Genomic DNA, 21,145 nt, shown 5'->3' on the forward strand with positions numbered 1-21,145 from the left:
CACAGGTTTCTGAGCGCATCTTAGTTTAACCTGGCTAAGACTGAGACACTTTTCATCCCATCCAAGTCCACCCCATTTGAAGACCTCTCCCTCAGCCTTGCCTTTTCACCAATGCCACTGTCAAAAGCCTTGGTGTAACACTTGATTGCAAACTGTCCTTCTCTTCTCAGGTTGCAGCAGTGAGTCGGGTGTGTCCCCTACCTTTTGTTGTCCCCTACCTCACTATGTATTCTCCTAGAAACCCCCCCCTCCCCCAAAACCCTACAACTAATCCAGAATACAACTGCTCAACCTGTCTACAATCTCCATAAATGTAGTCAAGTTACTCCTCTCTTTACCTCACTTACTGTTATCACTCGCATCACCTTGGTGCTCACATACAGGGCAATGAATGGGACAGCCCCCTCATACCTACAACTGGTCTTCAAAACCAATGTTCCATCAAGATTGCTGTGCTCTGCAACCATGGGACAACTAACTGTCCCATCCCGATGGGATCGCTCCTCTCAGACACGGCCCCTGTTTGTATTGGTCCCTCAGTGGTGGAATGAACTTCCCACAGATGTTAGCAGAGCAGAATCACTGGCCATTTTCTGAAGCAGACTGAAACACCACCTCTTCAGATTGCTTCAGACTGTCTCATCTCAATCGCCGCCCCCTAACACCGGCCACCTCTAGTATTTGAAGTTTATTTCACATGCAGTATTTTGGAGTGTGTGTTCTAGTAACTGATGTATCATAGTATACTTTACTTTTCTGCTGCATAGTCAGATTGCACAAGTTAACTTGTGGTAGGGCTTGAATGATGTTATGCTCACGCTCACTAGTCTGGGAGTGTTGTTAGCCTGGTCTGACACTGTTTCTCATCTAACTTGGATGGATGCACTTCTGTTCTATTGCGCTGGAAGTCGCTGTGGATAAGAGAGTCTGATACATGCATGCAATGTAATGTAATGTAATGAAATGGGTCTGTGTAACTCTGCAATAGGTCAATTTAAAATCTGTCTTGAGTCCAAATTTAGTAACGAGCTGTCTGGAGTTATTCACATTTTTTCTCTGCATTTCATTACCATGTCATTTTCTGACATGTGAGTTGGTAGCTAGTTGCTGGGCTTGACTGGCTATGGCAATACTAACTCAGATTAGGATTTTCCCCTCTGATTCCTCACTAAGAGGGTAACCTAAACACTGTGGGAGTACTAAAGCAACTTCTCATACCCAAAAATGGGTCAGGCCTATTGGTACAACACAGAGTGTGTGCTTTTATAGCACAATTGTCAATGCCACTTACACATTCATGTTGCTGTGGCACTGCTGTTACATTCTTGCATAAGCCCTGAATATGTATCACATATAATAATTTAGTAAGAGAGGGTGGAGGGGAGGTGCTATCTAACTGCCAATTCTGAGACAGCTACACTGTAGCACTTCTTGTCATACGAGATTACAGTATGTGATAGGTGTGCAGGCAGACCCGTGCTGGTCAAAACCATGCTACGAGTCAGGCTGTTGTTGTATCCGCACGGCACTGCAACTCAGCATTATACCTGCATGGATAGAGCAAGAAGAAAGTGTATTAAAAAGCAATAAAACAAGTATCCACCTTCAAGAGGAATGTCACTAACAAAAGAACTGTAGAGGATTTTCACCATCAGGTGGTCTGCAAAGAAGCCCAAACCAGGAGCACTGGTTTTATGTACACCTCATTGTGAGCTGTTCCCTGGAGATGGAAACAGGCCTGTGGCAAGATATTGTGGATTCATTAGTCTTTATTATTTGGAGGCCAAACATCACTCTTTGTAGATGTCACACAGAAAGGTAGACAGTAACTGAGAACTTCCTTTGTTCTTACTTGTTATTAACTTGATTGGCTGCTGTATTGGGTTTTGCCTCTGTTGACAGGGAGGGATTTGAAGAAAATGGCTTTATCGGCTCATATTATCAAGTCACTGAAAAGATATCAGTCATGTTCTTAGACGTGGTGAGAGCTCCAAACTTTTTTTTTTTTTAGCTGTATTATGTTTTTATTTAAGTTAAACAAAGGTGTGGGAACAGGAAAACACTGTTGAAATTAGATCTGTCTCAGTGTGAAGTAGTACTGTTTAACAACAGGGTTTTGGATGGCCACCATCAAGACTGCTTGAACAACTGACCATTGGGTATCAACAGTGGGTGGCTCCTCTGAGTGACAGAGAAAGGCATTATTTTCGACCCTCTGAATTTAATCTGATCATGCCATAAGTTAGCAGTCTTTGCATGGCAAAGCAATTGTTATTTATGAAATGCCTATAAGCCATAAATGACAGAAATGTGCGAGGAAGAAAAAACTTCCATTCCTTGCCATCTACTTCCTTCAGCCTCTAGCTTGGACCGCTTGTTTTCAATTAAGAAAACTATTTGAATCCTCATTGTTTCAAAGGTTATTAATCATACTGGTTTATGTTGTATACTCTGGTGTTTTCAGATACAGTCCAAGAAATAAGCCTAAATGTATTAGCTTACTTATCTGCACATAGCTGAGAATTACACATATTGAAAAGTAGAAGAGCTTTTAAATAGATTCAGTTTATTAATAGTATCCCTGGTTTTCCAGCACTTCAGTTATAAGAGATGACTTCTCTGCACAAATCTTCAGAGTGCATTTGCAGATTGGTGCTGTTAAAAGAGATTTTCATTCATTTACTTCAATTATGCTGTTTTGATGAACTGTGAATACCACAAACCGTATCCAGGGATGTCATTCTTTCAGTTTAGATGTTATCTTGCCCTGAATATAGACGTGCCTTTTGATAATATTTGCTTTTCCTGCTCTGAATGTGATGTATGTTGACAAGGCTAATAATTGCAGAGCTTTAGCTCAGCAAATGGAAGATGTCTTATTGCTCCTGTTGTATTTGTACCCTGTTTATGAATCCTGTTTGCTTTTGTGTTGCAAACTATTGAACAATGCAATGATTTGACATTAGTGCACCACAAATCAGTTCTGCAGTGTCAAGATCTTAATTAGAGATTATTTAACTGGAGTTCAGATTGCAATCAGAGTTGTCGCTCTGGTGAATTTTGTTGTGTGTGTGTGAGATTGGCAGTGGGTACAGTTCAAATGGATCTGAGAATGGCTTTTTAAAAGCTCAACTGCTACAAAACAAGAACCTAGACAGGGAATGTGAATATTTGGACTGCAGAAAGATCGAGAGATTTTGAATGGGGAGTTGTTTTGTTGAACTTATTTGTTTCACAGACACCCTTGTTAAGAGAGACTTACAATATTAATTATTTTCTAACATTCTGTAACTCACTTAAGGGGCTGGATTTTGGACATCTGAAAGTACAGAATGCTATTCCAGAGTTCAACAACAGTGTCATCCCTAGGATTTAACACATGAGCCTCAGGTACAGAGCCCGGTGCTTGAATAACTACTCCATATTTCTAGCCTAAGTAACCTGTACATTGTATTCAAGGCAGTTCTACATCAGCACAACTAGCATCACCCAGACAAAACTAAGGCCAAAGATCTACGCAAGTGAATAAGATACAGATCCCTGTCCAGTATAACATGTTGGAAATAACTCATGTGGCTCTTTAAAATTTCCTTGAAGCCCTCAGGGAAAGGTCCAATAAAGAAATTTGATAGTTCATCACCAGACCATCAAAAATGAAAGCACTGTTATAAGTTTATCACAAACACAAGAGAGTTTTCAAGTCAGTGTCTCATCCCTCATTAGCCCTACTGCAAGCAAAGACCTTTATACATTGTCAAGAGCACCATATGTGCCTGGTTTCTTGTCCCTGAATGCACAAAAGACTTAAGAGATTGCAAAGGTTCTGGTATTTAGGAGAGATAAAACTCATCTGACCTAGCGGTATCAAGTCGTTGTAAGATCTCACTTTGTGTTTCAGAACAATGTTGTGTGAGCTTCTTTTGCTGAACTCAGTGCAATAAAAGCTTCACATGTGGTAAAGTGTGGTTAGCAGGAGGTGTAAGAGCTTTCACTTTTAAACAGTTAAGCCAGAACAGCAGTGATGGGTTATACAAACCTACACAATTGAGCTATGGGGACAGAGCATCCATGACAGAAAAGTGAATGCTAATACAGTAAGCAAGGAACACTTGTCAGAGGGATAAAAGTGCAGGCAATAAAGGGAATCCCCTTGGGTGTATGAAATTTGGTTACAAGCTTTTGCTACTTTGAATAGTGAGGTTGGAAGCTGCTATTTACATACATGTTTTAAAACCATATAGCTGAGTTGTGCGTAAATTGTAGCTAAAAAGCTGCAGGCAAGAAATTACTTCAGGTTTTTCTGTCAAATGCGTAATGAAATGTTCTAACTTACCCAGCCACATACCTATTGTATCTAAGCCTGGCGGTATCTTCAGTTTCTTTCTTACTGAGACCAGAATTAGGCAAATACAGTTTTGAGGCTAATTCAGTGAATGAAGGAAGTGAACATTAAAGCTAACCCAGTGAGCCACTGGACTCGTTTTGGTCTGGTAGACAACTACAGCACAGATGAAAGAATGACTGATGTAATGACTACCAACTGGGTTGTGGTGCATGGCTTTAGCTATCATTTTAGTTATTTAGCTATCATTAAATTAAATATTATTTTGTTAGGTGTGCCTATTTTTCATTAATAAGCTATGTCTTAGATGGCTAATATGTTAGTCATTTAAGATTTGGTTGTGCAAATAAATTAGCTTGTCAGAGAGCAAGTTATGGTATTGTAAGTAAAATGTTTGATGAATTGTTTATTTTTCATTTACCCATAGACTTAGAAATAGTAGCCTGTATGGTTGAAACACTGCTGGTTACCCTGTTTTGATTTCATAGCTAGATTTGAATGGAGCAATCTGAAATGTAGGTTTACTATATATAGTTGTGACAGAAAGATAAATCACAACCATAATCCAAGAATAGATTTATTGCTAACAATTACAAAGGGGTCACGGTTACAGCAAAGTACCTCTGGGATTGGCATTTAAAAAGCTACCATAATTGTGATGTGGTCAGTGTCATTGCCCCTATTGCCTTTGATCTCACCCCAGGTTAAACACTTTACCCTGCACAGCAACACTGACCTCCTTCTCTATACACATCCTTGACTTGTGTTCAGTCCTGATTGCTAGACAAACAGAATTTGGCATGGGAACACATTAATCCGGGAAGCACTTGGCTTGGGTTAATCATTAGCATCTCCTCCCAGAGCCAGAATCAAAAACCAAGTTGGGACTCTCTCAGGAGAGAAAAAGAGGATATATTCAAACTCAAACAGCAGCGTTGCAATGGGAACAGCTCATTTTTTTGCTTCATCTTAATTTCAATTCCAAATTACCTGTGGTCATACAGATTACAGTACTTGCCTCTGCATTAAGCCTTGTTATGAGTAAAGACAGAAGCAGAACCATTTTTGTTAATGAGCTGTTTATGTTGTGAACCATTGCCTAGTGGAGCTGGCTCTTTGAATTTCAGTCCCAGCATCAAAAGTTGTGTCAGTATGTGTGAGGGCGTTTCCCATGAAGGACCCATACACACATCCTTATCTATGGAATGGACTTGACTCTCTTTCACAGTTTTGGTTCTTTCCAGCTACTGCAAATTAGACATAACATTACTTACACATTACGTCCACATTACTAACATTTTTATGAATGAGGGCACGTTACAATAACAACATATCAAAAATAAATGAGATGTCCAATATTGTACTCTGCTGCTATGAATGTTACTATTTTGCTATGTTGCACTCATAATCTTCTATCTGGGGCCACCGACTGAAGTAGACAGTCAGAATTAGTCTTGCAGGGTGGGGCACAGTAATGGTGACTGTGCCACTACAACTGGCTGTAGACAGGAATGTGTTATGGTAACCGTTAAAAATGAACTTTTACCATAATCATGATTCATCTTGTTGCTATTCCATAAACATATTTTCTGGGGTGAGATCAGCATGAGAAGGCATCATTCTATGAATTGATCTGAAACACCTGCTGAGAAGGGAGTAGATCTATCTTACTGTATAATTCAGAATTCAGTGTTAAAAAATATTAAGGCCCCTAATCCATTTTAATGCCTCCTGCCCCTATTCTGAGAAGGGAATTCAAGCAAGTGTTGCAATTTTTTGTTTCTTGGACAATCAGTTTTCATTCAGTAAACTCATAATGTCACTTAAATTCCTTAATCATAGTTAAGGAAAAAAGTCATTGTGATTAGATTAAAAAGAGGAATAGGTCTTCCTACTGTATTGATGGCTATGGATGGTCACTGCGGGCTTTTTGCTGGATAGAAGGAATTGTGAGAGGCCTCAAATGAAACCAAAAATGGCTTTGTCTTTCAACAGATGAAAGCACTTCATGTGAGTGTTATATACGTTCCTATAATATCAAAAGTTAGAGGCATACCGGGATTTATTCCCTGCACAGGCCTTCCAGCTTGTGCCTGAAATCCCACAGTCATTTGCTAGAGGTCACATCAAAGTGCTGGCAGGTGCCCCATCTCCCTCCCTGAAGGAATGTAAAGTGTCAGCCGTCAGAGCTGGCAGAGATTGTTTCCACCAAAGGTATGGGCCTGACCCACTTTCCCTCCTAAGAGACAGCTGAGACACAGAGGAGAGTCTGCAAGAAATGGTCTGAACCCTTTGTGACTATTTGGCCTGTCACACAGAATGGTGCCTAATGTTTAATGTGCTGAGACAGAGGACTTTTTTGATAATTTTTTTAAAATGGTTTCCATCACTAACCACCATCCTTAACTGCACTGTTAAATCCAGAATGTTCAGGCATGGCCGGTTCTGTCCTCAGACAGCAATGGCACTTCCAGGAGGAAGGAGGCAACAGTGCAGCCATAGCACAAAGCCTACAAACATCATCACTTGCTCTCTGTTACTCAGAGCTTTGAAAGATTAGCTGACATTTCAACCCCAGACACAATGCAGCATGCTGACAATGTCAGCGTAACACTGCACCAATTTTATCACCTTCAACTAATTCGCTACAATGTAACGTTATAAGAATGTAATATACGAGCCGGATTTCATACACAGAAGTACTGAGATGCTATGTGGCACCTGGACTGGCCCCACGATTTGTGCTGCCAGTGAGTTGCCTTGCAGATTAAGGTTTTTCACGGTAGCCTTCGGCACATATTCAGTCATGCTCTTCTGAGACAGTATTGCATTTACAACTGCAAAAGGATTCTGCGGACTCAAAAGAGGGGAAACCCTGCTGTGCCTTTGTAGAGTGCTGCCATCTTGCCACAGAGGCCCAGCTAGACTGCAGCTAGGCACCGTGATCCTGCAGCACACTGTGACAACCATCAATGGTTGGTCCCACCAACTGGAAAATGATCCCACCAGCTTACCCCCTTGTGCTACCTGGGCCATTCAGCCTCTTTCTAGGTCTGAGTTGTTGTATCGTTTGTTGTACATTATTCAGTTACATTTCTTAATAACCATTTTTGCATATACCACTTCTCCAAAGGATCATCTTTGCTCACTAGGGCAACTGTAAAATCCTATTTTACAGTTTTTACAGCACTTGATAGTTTTTTTTTATTTTTACTTGTCATCCCTTTAAACAGCTGGATTTTTTAAAAACTGCAGCCAGAGCTGCATCTCAGTATTACCTTGAAAGTCTATTTTAAGAGAACCTGCATGATGATGAGGTGGAACAGCACAACAATGGCCAGGACAGATGGGTGTCAGAGGTTCTGCTACATGTGACTAAAGCTACACTGTGTAGGCAAATCTTTTCCTCAACTGAAAGTGTGCTTTTGCTGCCAAACCATTAATTTCCTTTGCACTTGCATTTCATGCCTATATGATAAAACCAAATAATTTTGTGAAAGGATGAGTTACCAGCTTCACAGCATCTTTTCTAATAAAACAATCAGACACTGGCCCTTCTCTTTCAAAAGCTCCTCTTGGGCTCCTAAATCCTAAGCATTTTTACAAACCATTACTGACTCTGTCAATGTCCATGGGTTTAGAGCTGGACATCCTCCTGGTTTCTGTGGAATATAAAGGACCTGACAGCAGGGATTGGTGTTGGAGGTAATCAGGGTCACTTCTGCATGCCTGAGGGCTGTACCAGCCAAGCTGTGTTTGTGGACTCACCTTCAGGACGCTCCTTTCCATGTCCTCCGGGAGGTCCCACTCTTGTGCCTGCTAATTGTTAGTAGAGGCTTTGAACCAGGCCTGTTGTTCCCAAGGCACTTTTTGCTCCCTGACACAGCAGAATACAAATGGCAGATGGGAGCCTTATTGTGCTTTCAATATGTCCATTCTTCCTTCATGACTCCTTCAGCCCCATTTTTCAAAGTGGCTATCTCACCTCTGTCTCGCCTCACATCTTACAGTATGATCTGCCAATTTACCTGAGACTACCTGAAAGTAAATAATGTCCGTGCCTGCCTGAGCATTGAATTGGGCTCTGGAGCTGGAAATGATACGAGGAAGAATAACAGTGAGGAAAAGCCTTGTGTTGCACTGAATTCTTTCCCTTGGGACTCTCTTATGTAACCTGCAGGCGTATTCTTAGCAACTGAATTGAAAGGTCACATCACATCTTTTCAAACAATGTCCCAGATGTAGAACTAATGCATGCTGCATTGTACTAACAAACTAAGCAAACAAGTTCCTTGCACTACTATGGCATAAGACTGCAATTGTACAATCAATGGGTTGTCCAGTTCCTAGAAGTCTTTCTTTGGTCAGAAAATCTCAAGCATCATGACTCTTTTCATCATGATTACACAATCTTTGTTTTACTGTGGCAAGAAACTTGTATTTGCAATAAAGACAAAATACAAAAATACCCCAATTCCTCCAGAGAATAGTATTGTCCTTGGTTCAGCAACCACAGATCCTCAAGCATTACATCATTGCTGTCCTGACCAAATATGCATATTCACAATGTGGCCATCCAAAGTTTACCTTGAGAAGGGAGTGGGGTGGGGAGAGCGGGCGGGTAATTTTGGTGGAGAGGTTCCTACAGCTGGAAAAGAAAGAATGTACTGTGATGTAAACTAAGGGGGCTGCCAGGAGAGCAATGTTAATGGACCCTCTTGCTATCATCAGGAACATTACAGATTGAGTCCAGGAGGGCACTGGAACGAAGAGACAGCACATCATTTCCCTAACTATAATGTAGTAATGAGGTTTGTTGTTTAGGATTCCATTGTCAAAATATCATAGTTGAAAGGTGAAATATGAAATAACACAAATAGAATTATGCAGTGACCAAAAAGTGTTAAATCAAAACTATCTTATATTTTCTATTATTTAGATTATTTTAGATTCTTTTAGATTCTCTTTGTATTGTTTTCACATTCAAAAATAGTTTTTAAATTTTTTTTTAAGAAATTCATGCATAGGCATCAATGCCACTATTTATATTTGTCCAAGAAAAAAGTTCAAGCATTTAAACATAAGTCTTTAGATCAAAATGTCTTTGAACGCATGTTTCCCATTATCTTAATCAGGTATGTCCAAACTTTTGACTGGTACTGTATATGCAATAAGCAGTTTCCTTACTTGATGCTGGGATAGAATAGGCAATGCTGTGCAAAAAGACTCAACATTAATTTACTATCTCATAGAATTATGAGTAAAAATTCTAAGCTTTAAAAAACATTTAAACTCTGGGAAGACAGCACAATTTGAAGACTCCTTTGTGGGGTCTTCATTTGAAGACACTTCAACACATTTGCGTGAAAAAATCTTGGAAAATGAAAACCGATTATGGGCAGTTAGAGAGGGTTAACACATACTCCAATACATAGGAGCTGTATGGCATTACCCTGTGGATCTTGTTCTTGCTTGCTGGCCTGCTGCCGTTTTCTCATTGCATTACCCTCTTACAGTGCTTACACAAGCTGGCCAGGATGGTCTGTTGGCAGGGTGAGGTAAGATCTGCTGCTGGGAACTGTTGCTGTTTGAGTGGATGAACAGGAACTATTAATGAACAACCGTGTAATGAAGATGATTCAAATATGCCTCCAAATGTTTATAATAATTATTAATAGTTACCAGATTGAATTAAATATGAGGATTTACTACTGGATACCATGATGAATGAATGATCAGACAAGTGGTTATTGATGTCCTCAGTTCCATGTTCCATTATGTAGTAGGTATGAAAGCCCATCTGGCCATTGGTCCATTGTGACTACATTTTCCACAGCCTGTGTGAACAACAGAGTCATGCTAGGAAATGGCTGGAAATGGATTTCCATCAGAACATTCACTATCTCCTGCATCTCTTCATGCCCCCGTTGCTCAATCAACAGAATGGAAAAGATGTGGTGCTGACCTTGTGTGACATACAGTCATACATTGATTGACATGAGGCCTCGCCCCTACTATCAATCCCAATAGCGTCCCTCAGAGCAGCTTCCGTGTGGCCATCTGACAGACAACATTCTAAAAACATTGTGTGATTTTTGCAATCATGCAGCGCCAATGCTGTAGCAAGGCATTGAGTTTGCTGCACTGGGGATGCTGTGGTGAGCGTGTGCTCCATTCACAGTGGAGTGTGACCCTCAGGGAGGTGACCTCCATGGAAGCCTGTTCACTCAGTCAGCTGTCTTGGGGACAAACACTGTATGTGCTGGAGGCCACCAAGTGTACATTGTGCATTGTCTGTCCCTGCTCATGTGTTGATTTTAAAAGGTTGACCACAGAGTTCATTTAAATGTATTCGACACCCTGAAGCTCTGCACTTCACTTCCCATGAGTAGCAGAGTTACGATTCCTATTGCACACCACGTAACAACTCAAGTGCTGGCTTCTGTGTGTCTTTGTATGAAGTTCCAGCTCTCCCATCTTCAGGAATGGAACCTCAGGATAGTATATCTCTGGCTGAGTTACTGGCCGCCCTGCAAATGTCAACCCTTTGTTCTGCACTGGGCTGAATCAGAAAGAACCTGCAAGGAGCTGAGAACTCACTTTCCAGAATGTGTTAGCAGGGTCCGTTACAGGGTTTTTATAGGATATCTTTGTATGGGTCTTGGCCAGGAAGTGTAGTGTGTGTTTTGGGAACGATAAACGAAGGTAGACAGCAACTTCACTATTATTCCATATCTATGGTGCTAATATCTGCGGTGCTTCATGGCACTTTCTGTTGTCTCTGTGGCAGGTCAGGAACTCTCGTACACATCAGTCTGTCATAATGCAGGTATATAACCTCAAATGTCTGTAACAGACCTCTATCACTGCAGAGTTCAGGGGCCACAGAGAAGGAGCACTGGACACCTCAACCCACAAGCCCAATGGCTGTAGAATATACAGCAATCAAAAAATCCTTTTCACAAAATGATCCATCCCAGCCTGCACTGCAGTTTGTGTATTACTCTCACAAGTGGCTGTGGAGGTGTTTTCACAGCACACAGATAGCTCAATGCTCCAAAATGGTCTGCCAATGATTTGTATGTGACTAAGCAGATTGTGGTCAGTATTGTACAGCAATCAATGAGGTCATGCAGCATACAGCACATGTTGAAAATGTCAGATGAAATGGAAAATTGTGAAATGGTGGCTTGGTCAAGACCTTATATCTGTTGCTGATTGCATTTACTATTTTATCACCTGAACTGTCAGGTCTAAAACTATAGGCCAAGTAATGAGCAAGTGAGCATCTAATATACTGGAGGTGGGTGAGGGAAGGCCCACATTGTTCCTGTAGTTAACATATGTAGTGACTGCTGCTTCCTAAAGAATGGTGACATTTAGGGTGCAAAAACAGCACATAGATGGACCACTCTTTCATACTTGTAGACAGATGAAGAATAGTGGTGATTATTTAGTGATCATTATATCAGTAGACTGATTAGTTTGGTAGAATTAGTATGCACAGTGTATAATGTGACTGTGTTTGTGTAGTTCTTAGGCTGCTCACAGAGTTGTGACCTGTGGCCTACATTTCAAGAGATGCTGCTATGTTGAAATAATCATGCACACAGGCATACCGAAAGTGTGTACGTGGCACAAGGGCGTCCCAACGGAAAGGCCTATGATTTCGAGCACTCCTCATACAGCTGTAGTTCAGTACTAGGTCAGTTACTTCATATTTAACCATTTGGGATGATCAGATATGTCGACGCATATATCACAACCAAGATATCTTAGATCTTTGAGGCTTCTTATATTAAAAGTTTTATTCTTGGGTGATATAGGGATTCTCTACCCGGTGGGACTTTCTCCCACTCTGGCTCCCATGTCAATGTTTGTGACAAAGAGGAGTTGGGTCAGTGTGTACTCCCTTATCCATCAAGGACACCCTTTGAAGCAATGTTTTTCCAATTAGGCACCAGACTCTAGGCGATGCAAGGTCAGTTATAATTAAATATTCTAGACAGTTTAGGGATGTATAAGATGTTCTTTGTGCAGCAGAGCTCCAGTCGTGCGCGAGTGTGAGAGTCACCCACCTGCAGCAGAGACAGACTGGATCGTGAGAGGAGGATGAGTGTGTAAGGCGTAAGACTCTAAGTGAAACTTAGTGCGTGTAACATTTGAGCCGACCATTGCGTGTGAAGCCTTGCTGTATTGAAGACCATCAATAAACCTGTTTCTACCTCTCCTTCAACCATGGTCCAGACTGAAGTTCTTTGTGTAACAGTTTATCAGTTAACCTGCGAGTGCATCAATTTCACCGAAAGCCAACACAGATGAGTGGTAAAGTATTACAGAGATGGTAGGCAGTAGTTATGAAACCACAGTTAAAAGTGGCACAGTGCATGCTGATCAACACTAATACAAAAAAGGCTAACAGTCTGGATGAATCTGCTGAAAGGAAACTCTCCAACAGCACAATGATCCCATAATGTGATGCCACTGGACAGGACGGACTGAAGAGATGCCAAGAAGATCAATATCTCAAGACACATAAGGTTAGGGTTAGGGTTAGGGTTGGGTTAGGGTTAGGGTTAGATTTGAGTTTATGGTTAGGTTCTGAATCTAGTGCTACCAGTTTGGTGTCTCTACGACCTTCCTATGCCACTGGACAGGACGGACTAAAGAGATGCCAAGAAGATCAATATCTCAAGCCACAGAAGGTTAGGTTTAGGGTTAGGGCTGGGTTAGAGTTAGGGTTAGGGTTAGGGTTAGGATTAGGGTTGGGTTAGGGTAAGGGTTAGGATTAGGGTTACGGTTGGGTTAGGATTAGGGTTAGATTTGAGTTCATGGTTAGGGTTATGGTTAGGTCCAGAATCTAGTGGTCCAAGGTTGGTGTCTCTACGACCTTCCTAAGTGGGTGTTACCATAGAACTCCCATTATAAAAATTGTCCATGTCAAAAACTGAGTCCCATATAGGCTCCTGGGAAAAGTATCATGCCAAACTCTGGGGGAAGCATGTTTCAGACCATTTGAAGTCAGATGATACCCTCTTTGCATGACATGTTATATTGTGTCCATACATTGGTGGCTGCCCCGGTGCACTTGGTTTTTGATGAATAACTTTTGATAGGAAGGTGCTAGAGCTCCATCCCATATATTATGACTATGCTCTTTCCAACAGTACCAGGCTCGACTCTGTGCGAGCTTCTGTTGCAAATGATAGGGTAAGGGTTAGGTTTAGGGTTAGTGCTGGGTTAGGGTTAAGGTTAGGTTTAGGGTTAGGGTTAGGGTTGGTTTAGGGTTAATATTAGATTTGAGTTCATGGTTAGGGTTATGGTTAGGTTCTGATTATATTGGTACCAGTACCTAACCCTTACCCAAACCCAACCCTAACCCTAATCCTAATTTTTGAAACGCAAGCTTGCACAGAGTTGAGGCTGGTACCATTAGAAATAGCATAGTCATAATATATGGGATGGAACTTGGTATCAAAATTCAAGCAACTTCCAATAAAAAGTTATTCTTCAAAAACCAAGTGCAATGGGGCAGCCACCAATGTATGGGGCAATATAACATGTCAAGCAAAGAGGGTACCATCTGACTTCAAATGGCCTGAAACATGCTCCCCCAGACTTTGGCATGATACTTTTCCCATATGGGACTCAGTTTTTAAAATGGACAATTTTTATAATGGGAGATCTATGGTAACACCAACTTATGAAGGTAGTAGAGACACCAAACTGGTACCACTAGATTTAGAACCTAACCATAACCCTAACCCTAACCATGACCCTAGCCCTAACCCCAACCTAATCCTAACCCTAACCCTAACCCTAACCCTAATCCTAACGCTAACATTTGCGACGGAAGCTTGCACAGAATCGAGGCTTGGTACCGTTGGACGGAGCATAGTCATAATTTGTAGGATAGAACTTGGTTTCAACACTCGAGCAACTTCCAATAAAAAGTTATTCTTCAAAAACCAAGTGCACTGGGTCAGCCACCAATGTATGGGGCAATATAACATGTCATGCCCCATATGGGACTTAATGTTTGACATGTACAATTTTTATAATGGGAGTTCTATGGTAACACCCACTTAGGAAGGTCGTAGAGACACCAAACTGGAACCACTAGATTCAGAACCTAATCATAACCCTAAACATGAACTCGAATCTAACCCGAGCCCTAACCCTAATTTTTGGAATGGAGGATAGCACAGCGTTGAGGCTGGTACCGTTGGAAAGAGCATAGTCATAATATATGGGATGGAACTTGGTTTCAACACTCTAGCACCTTCCTATCAAAAGTTGTTCTTCAAAAACCACTTGCACCGGGGCAGCCACCAATGTATGGGGCAATATAACATGTCATGCAAAGAGGGTACCATCTAATTTCAAATGGTCTAAAACATGCTCCCCCAGAGTTTGGAATAATGCTTTTCCCAGAAGCCCATATGGGACTTAATGTTTGACGTGGAAAATTTTTATAATGGGAGTTCTATGGTAACACCCACTTAGGAAGGTCGTAGAGTCATCAAACTGGAACCAATAGATTCAGGACCTAACCATAACCCTAAGCCTAACCCTGACACTAACCCTAACCCAAACCTAATCTCAACACTAACCCTAACCCTAACCCTAATCCTAACCCTAACATTTGCAATGGAAGCTTGGACAGAGTTGAGCCTGTTACCGTTGGAAAGAGCATAGTCAAATTATATGGGATGGAACACCCACTTATGAAGGTCGTAGAGACACCAAACTGGTACCACTAGATTTAGAACCTAACCATAACCCTAACCCTAACCATGACTCTAGCCCTAACCCAAACCTAATCCTAACCCTATTCCTAACCCTAACCCTAATCCTAACCCTAAAGTTTGCAACGGAAGCTTGCAAAGAGACGAGCCTGGTACTGTTTGAAAGAGCATAGTCATAATATGTGGGATGGAAGTTGATATCAACACTCTAGCACCTTCCAATAAAAAGTTATTCTTCAAAAACCAAGTGCACCAGGGCAGCCACCAATGTATGGGGGCAATGTAAAATGTCATGTAAAGAGGGTACCATCTGATTTCAAATGGTCTGAAACATGCTCCCCCAGAGTTTGGCATGATACTTTTCCCAGAAGCCCATATGGGACTCAGTTTTTAACATTGACAATTTTTATAATGGGAGATCTATGGTAACACCCACTTAGGAAGGTCGTAGAGACACCAAACTGGTACCACTAGATTTAGAACCTAACCATAACCCTAACCATGAACTCCAATCTAACCCTAACCCTAACCCAAACCTAATCCTAACCCTGACCCTAACCCTAACCCAACCCTAACCCTAACCCTAACCCCAATCCCAATCCTAACCCTAACATTTGCATCGGAAGCTTGCACAGAGTTGAGCCTGGTACCATCGGAAAGAACATAGTCATAATATATGGGATGGAACTTGGTTTCAACACTCTAGCACCTTCCTATCAAAATTTATTCATCAAAAACCAAGTGCACCGGGGCAGCCATCAATGTATGGGGCAATATAACATGTCATGCAAAGAGGGTACCATCTGATTTCAAATGGTCTAAAACATGCTCCTCCAGAGTTTGGAATAATGCTTTTCCCAGGAGCCCATATGGGATTGAGTTTTTGACATGGACAATTTGTATAATGGGAGTTCTATGGTAACACCCACTTAGGAAGGTCGTAGAGACACCAAACTGGTACCACTAGATTCAGAACCTAAACATAACCCTAACCATGAACTCGAATCTAACCCTAGCCCTAACCCTAATTTTTAGAACTGAAGATAGCACAGAGTTGAGGCTGGTACCGTTGGAAAGAGCATTGTCAAATTATATTGGATGGAACTTGGTTTCAACACTCTAGCAACTTCCAATAAAAAGTTGTTCTTCAAAAACCAAGTGCACTGGGGCAGCCACCAATGTATGGGGCAATATAACATGTCATGCAAAGAGGGAACCATCTGACTTCAAATGGTCTGAAACATGCTCCCCCAGAGTTTGCCATGATACTTTTGCCAGAAGCCCATATGGGACTTAATGTTTGACATGGAAAATTTTTATAATGGGAGTTCTATGGTAACACCCACTTAGGAAGGTTGTAGAGACATCAAACTGGAACCAATAGATTCAGGACCTAACCATAAACCTAACCATTAACTCCAATCTAACCCTGACCCTGAACCTAACCCTAACCCAACACTAATCCTAACCGTAAAATTTGCAACGGAAGCTTGCACAGAGTCGAGCCTGGTACCATCGGAAAGAACATAGTCATAATATATGGGATGGAACTTGGTTTCAACACTCTAGCACCTTCCTATCAAAATTTATTCATCAAAAACCAAGTGCACCGGGGCAGCCATCAATGTATGGGGCAATATAACATGTCATGCAAAGAGGGTACCATCTGACTTCAAATGGTCTGAAACATGCTCCCCCAGAGTTTGGCATGATACTTTTCCCAGGAGCCCATATGGGACATAATGTTTGACATGGAAAATTTTTATAATTGGAGTTCTATGGTAACACCCACTTAGGAAGGTCGTAGAGTCATCAAACTGGAACCAATAGATTCAGGACCTAACCATAACCCTAACCATTAACTCCAATCTAACCCTAACCCTGACCCTAACCCTAACCCAGCCCTAATCCTGACCCTATTCCTAAACTTAACCCTCATCCTAACCCTAACATTTGCAACGGAAGCTTGCACAGAGTCGAGTCTGGTACCATCGGAAAGAGCATAGTCATAATATGTGGGATGGAAGTTGATTTCAATACTCTAGCACCTTTCAATAAAAAAGTTATTCTTCAAAAACCAAGTGCACTGGGTCAGCCACCAATGTATGGGGCAATATAATATGTCATGCCCCATATGGGACTTAATGTTTGACATGTACAATTTTTATAATGGGAGTTCTATGGTAACACCCACTTAGGAAGGTCGTAGAGACACCAAACTGGAACCACTAGATTCAGAACCTAATCATAACCCTAACCATGAACTCGAATCTAACCCGAGCCCTAACCCTAATTTTTGGAATGGAAGATAGCACAGCGTTGAGGCTGGTACCGTTGGAAAGAGCATAGTCATAATATATGGGATGGAACTTGGTTTCAACACTCTAGCACCTTCCTATCAAAATTTATTCATCAAAAACCACTTGCACCGGGGCAGCCATCAATGTATGGGGCAATATAACATGTCATGCAAAGAGGGAACCATCTGATTTCAAATGGTCTAAAACATGCTCCTCCAGAGTTTGGAATAATGCTTTTCCCAGGAGCCCATATGGGACTCAGTTTTTGACATGGACAATTTTTATAATGGGAGTTCCATGGTAACACCTACTTAGGAAGGTCGTAGAGACACCAAACTGGTACCACTAGATTCAGAACCTAAACATAACCCTAACCATGAACTCGAATCTAACCCTAGCCCTAACCCTAATTTTTGGAATGGAAGATAGCACAGAGTTGAGGCTGGTACTGTTGGAAAGAGCATCGTCAAATTATATGGGATAGAACTTGGTTTCAACACTCTAGCACCTTCCTATCAAAATTTATTCATCAAAAACCAAGTGCACTGGGGCAGCCACCAATGTATGGGGGCAATATAACATGCACAGAGGGTACCATCTGACTTCAAATGGTCTCTAACAAGCTCACCCAGGGTCTGGCATGATACTTTTCCCAGGAATCCATATGGGACTTAGTTTTTGACATGGTCATTTTTTATAATGGGAGTTCTATGGCAACACCCACTTAGGAAGGTCGTAGAGTCATCAAACTGGAACCAATAGATTCAGGACCTAACCATAACCCTTACCATAAACTCAAATCTAACCCTAACCATAGCCCAACCCTAATCCTAACACTAACCCTAATTTTTGTAACGGAAGCTTGCACAGAATTGAGACTGGTACCGTTGGAAAGAGTATGACAAAATATATGGGATGGAACTTGGTTTCAACACTCTAGCACCTTCCTATCAAAAATTTCAAAATTCACGTTTCCATTACTCGTTTTTTTAGTTCACACTTTCAAATTGTGCATTAAGCAGGTTAATGAAACCCGCCTACTGAAACGTTCAAAGCAATTGTGGTGGAATTTGTTTCGAGGTTTTGAAACAATCCGACACCCATCTCCACGGTGACACCTACTGTCCACTTTTGCTATCATCACATCTTGAGAATGCTATTCTGCGAAACAACGACTGAGACAAGCGTTGACAAATTTTAAACTACTTATTATTCTGGTGGGTTATGCCAGGCTATCAATACATATGATCAATACATATTTTGGAGAGGTCACTATACAACAGAGAAACAAAAGCTTTCAGATTGTCAGAGACAGCAAATTGGGACTGTAATGAACAGTGTGTGTCAGTACTCCGGCCCCCTAGCTGTTGTTTTGGTGTTCTCCCTTTCTGTCAATGTGGTCCATGTGCTTTTGTTTACTGTTCCCATGTGTTCCAGCCCTGCCCCGCTCTCCGCCCTGTCCCCGCCCACCTGATTTCCTGATCGCCTCCACCTGCCTGCCTGCCCTCCTGCTTCCCATCTCATCATCAGCCCAGCCCTATATTTACCCTGCTTGTCTGTCTTGTTGCCAGATCATCTCAGTTTCGTACCTGCCTGATTATTCAATGTGTTGTTCCTGTCCTGACTTTCGTCTGACCTCCGACTTTGTCCCTGCCTGCCACATCCCTGCTTTGGTCGCCTGTTCTGCCTGCCTGCCCGGTTTGACCCTGCCTGTTCCTGTTTTTGATCCCTGTTCCTCGTTTGCCCTGCCTCGGACTGCCTTTCTGGTTTTTGACCCTGCCTGTTATGCCATTACGAACCTGCCCTGTGACTTCAATAAAACCACTTGGAAACTGAGTACGTCTAGTCTGTATTTGAGTCTGTGCCTGTGCCCCGACAGTGTGTTTCAATAAATATTTCTTTTTTTGTGTTTATTAACATCAGTGAGGCTATTTCAATTGCTTGGTTTCAGTTTCAAGTGTAAGACATGACATTTAGGAAGATAATCTATTGTATTGACAAAAGGCTGCTGTGTTTATTGGGATAAATAACCACATGGCTTTTGTGGGTTTGAGTGTACTTCGTACCTTATGAAGTGTAGGCCCCTTTAATGTGCTTTCTTTGTGGAACATGTTTCATCTACAGCAGAATGAAGTTTGAGTGAATAGCTAATTATGCTTATGGAAAATGAAGATCAATAAGGGAAAATTAAGGAATAATGTCCCACATTTGTTATACGTCAAGATCTAATATTCAAAAATATTAGTTGTTCTGCTATTTCAGAGTCGGCTTCTTTTTTTTTACAAATTGCCACCCCCCCAGCCTTGGAAAAAAAATTCATGTGGAACACTTGTTGCTGGCATACATAGGTATTTTTTTGCCATTATATAAAGGTGCGGATATACAGCACATCAGTCCTGCCAGTAAACCAGAGGATCATGTGTCCTAGGAACAAAAGCACCAGTCAGGTATTTTTTGACCTCCACAGTGGCATCAGCAGTTGCACTATGGATAGTATGGGTTTCACTGACACGGCTGTCAAAAAGTTCCCACAAACTGTTGATTCAGTAGCTGTGGTTGCTGCTGCTGCTGCTGCTGATGATGATGGGCCTCCGGACGTTGATGGCTGTGGTTCTGATTTAATGAAAATTGCAGTTAGTTATACAGCATAGACATATCTTAGGCATTACATTATTCTTTAGATGACATCACAGTGAAATGAAGACTGAAACTGCTCACCATCAGGTGTTGATATGGTAGCTGAATGCATCAAAGAAGCACACTCCAGTGTCAGGATCTTCTTAGCTTCCTGGGTTTTGAGGTGATAACCAAACCCAAGATTTTTAAACCTTGGGTCCAGCATGGCCAAGGCCAATACCCGGAACGACTTTTATGTCCCACATCTGCAGTGCAGGCCATCCTTCAGGTGCAAACCTAATGTACAAAACAGGAGCAAACCATACCATATTAATTATATAAACATAATATGACATTTATGGTCAATTACATAAGTGTTACTGTTATTTCAGCCTACCTAATTGTACAGCTGGCTCTCGTGCTGCATGTTTCATCTTGTCTGTAAGTTTGTGCTGCAACATTCTGTACAGCTCGCATCAGTCTTGATGCCGACACTCTCTGTTCCTCTGATATGTTGCTTGCTTGAATGGTTGTAGGAGTATCAAGCATTCAGGAATCACCTCATATTCAAAACTTGTCAGAGGAACAGTATCATTGTTGAGGTTGGCAAGTTGACTCACGTTGCTCATACAGCTGTTGCAACATGTCAAAATGTGTCTTTCCAAATAGTCTCCACCTCTTGTATCAGTTTCAGTGTAGGTCTGCCCATCAAGCCCTGCATCTCCACAACTTTGTCCTTGGCCTTTCAGCTGGTACATAGTACATGGCGGAGGTTCAGTAGCTGGGCACTTAATACCATGTTTGCTGCATTATTCGTCACCAGGCATTGAACTTTTGAGGTTATTCCCCACTCAGCCATGAGCATACCTTTTGCCTGCTTAGATGAACATATGTATAAAACATTTTGATTCAATACAATTCCCATTTTTGACCACCATATTCAAATATCCACAGTGGAGTCTTCTAACATGAGTGAGATTTATCACAATTTGGACATTAGTGTAAGGGCATTACCAGGTTAGCATATTTAAAACTGTGGACTTTCTCAATGAGTTTTAACACATTGGGATTTAATCTGAATTGTCTTTCAAACAATACATACCTTGTTTAGATGGCCCAGCAGCAGGCTTCAGACTCAC

The sequence above is a fragment of the Megalops cyprinoides genome, chromosome 1 (genome assembly GCF_013368585.1).
Source record: "Megalops cyprinoides isolate fMegCyp1 chromosome 1, fMegCyp1.pri, whole genome shotgun sequence".
Taxonomy (NCBI): domain Eukaryota; kingdom Metazoa; phylum Chordata; class Actinopteri; order Elopiformes; family Megalopidae; genus Megalops; species Megalops cyprinoides.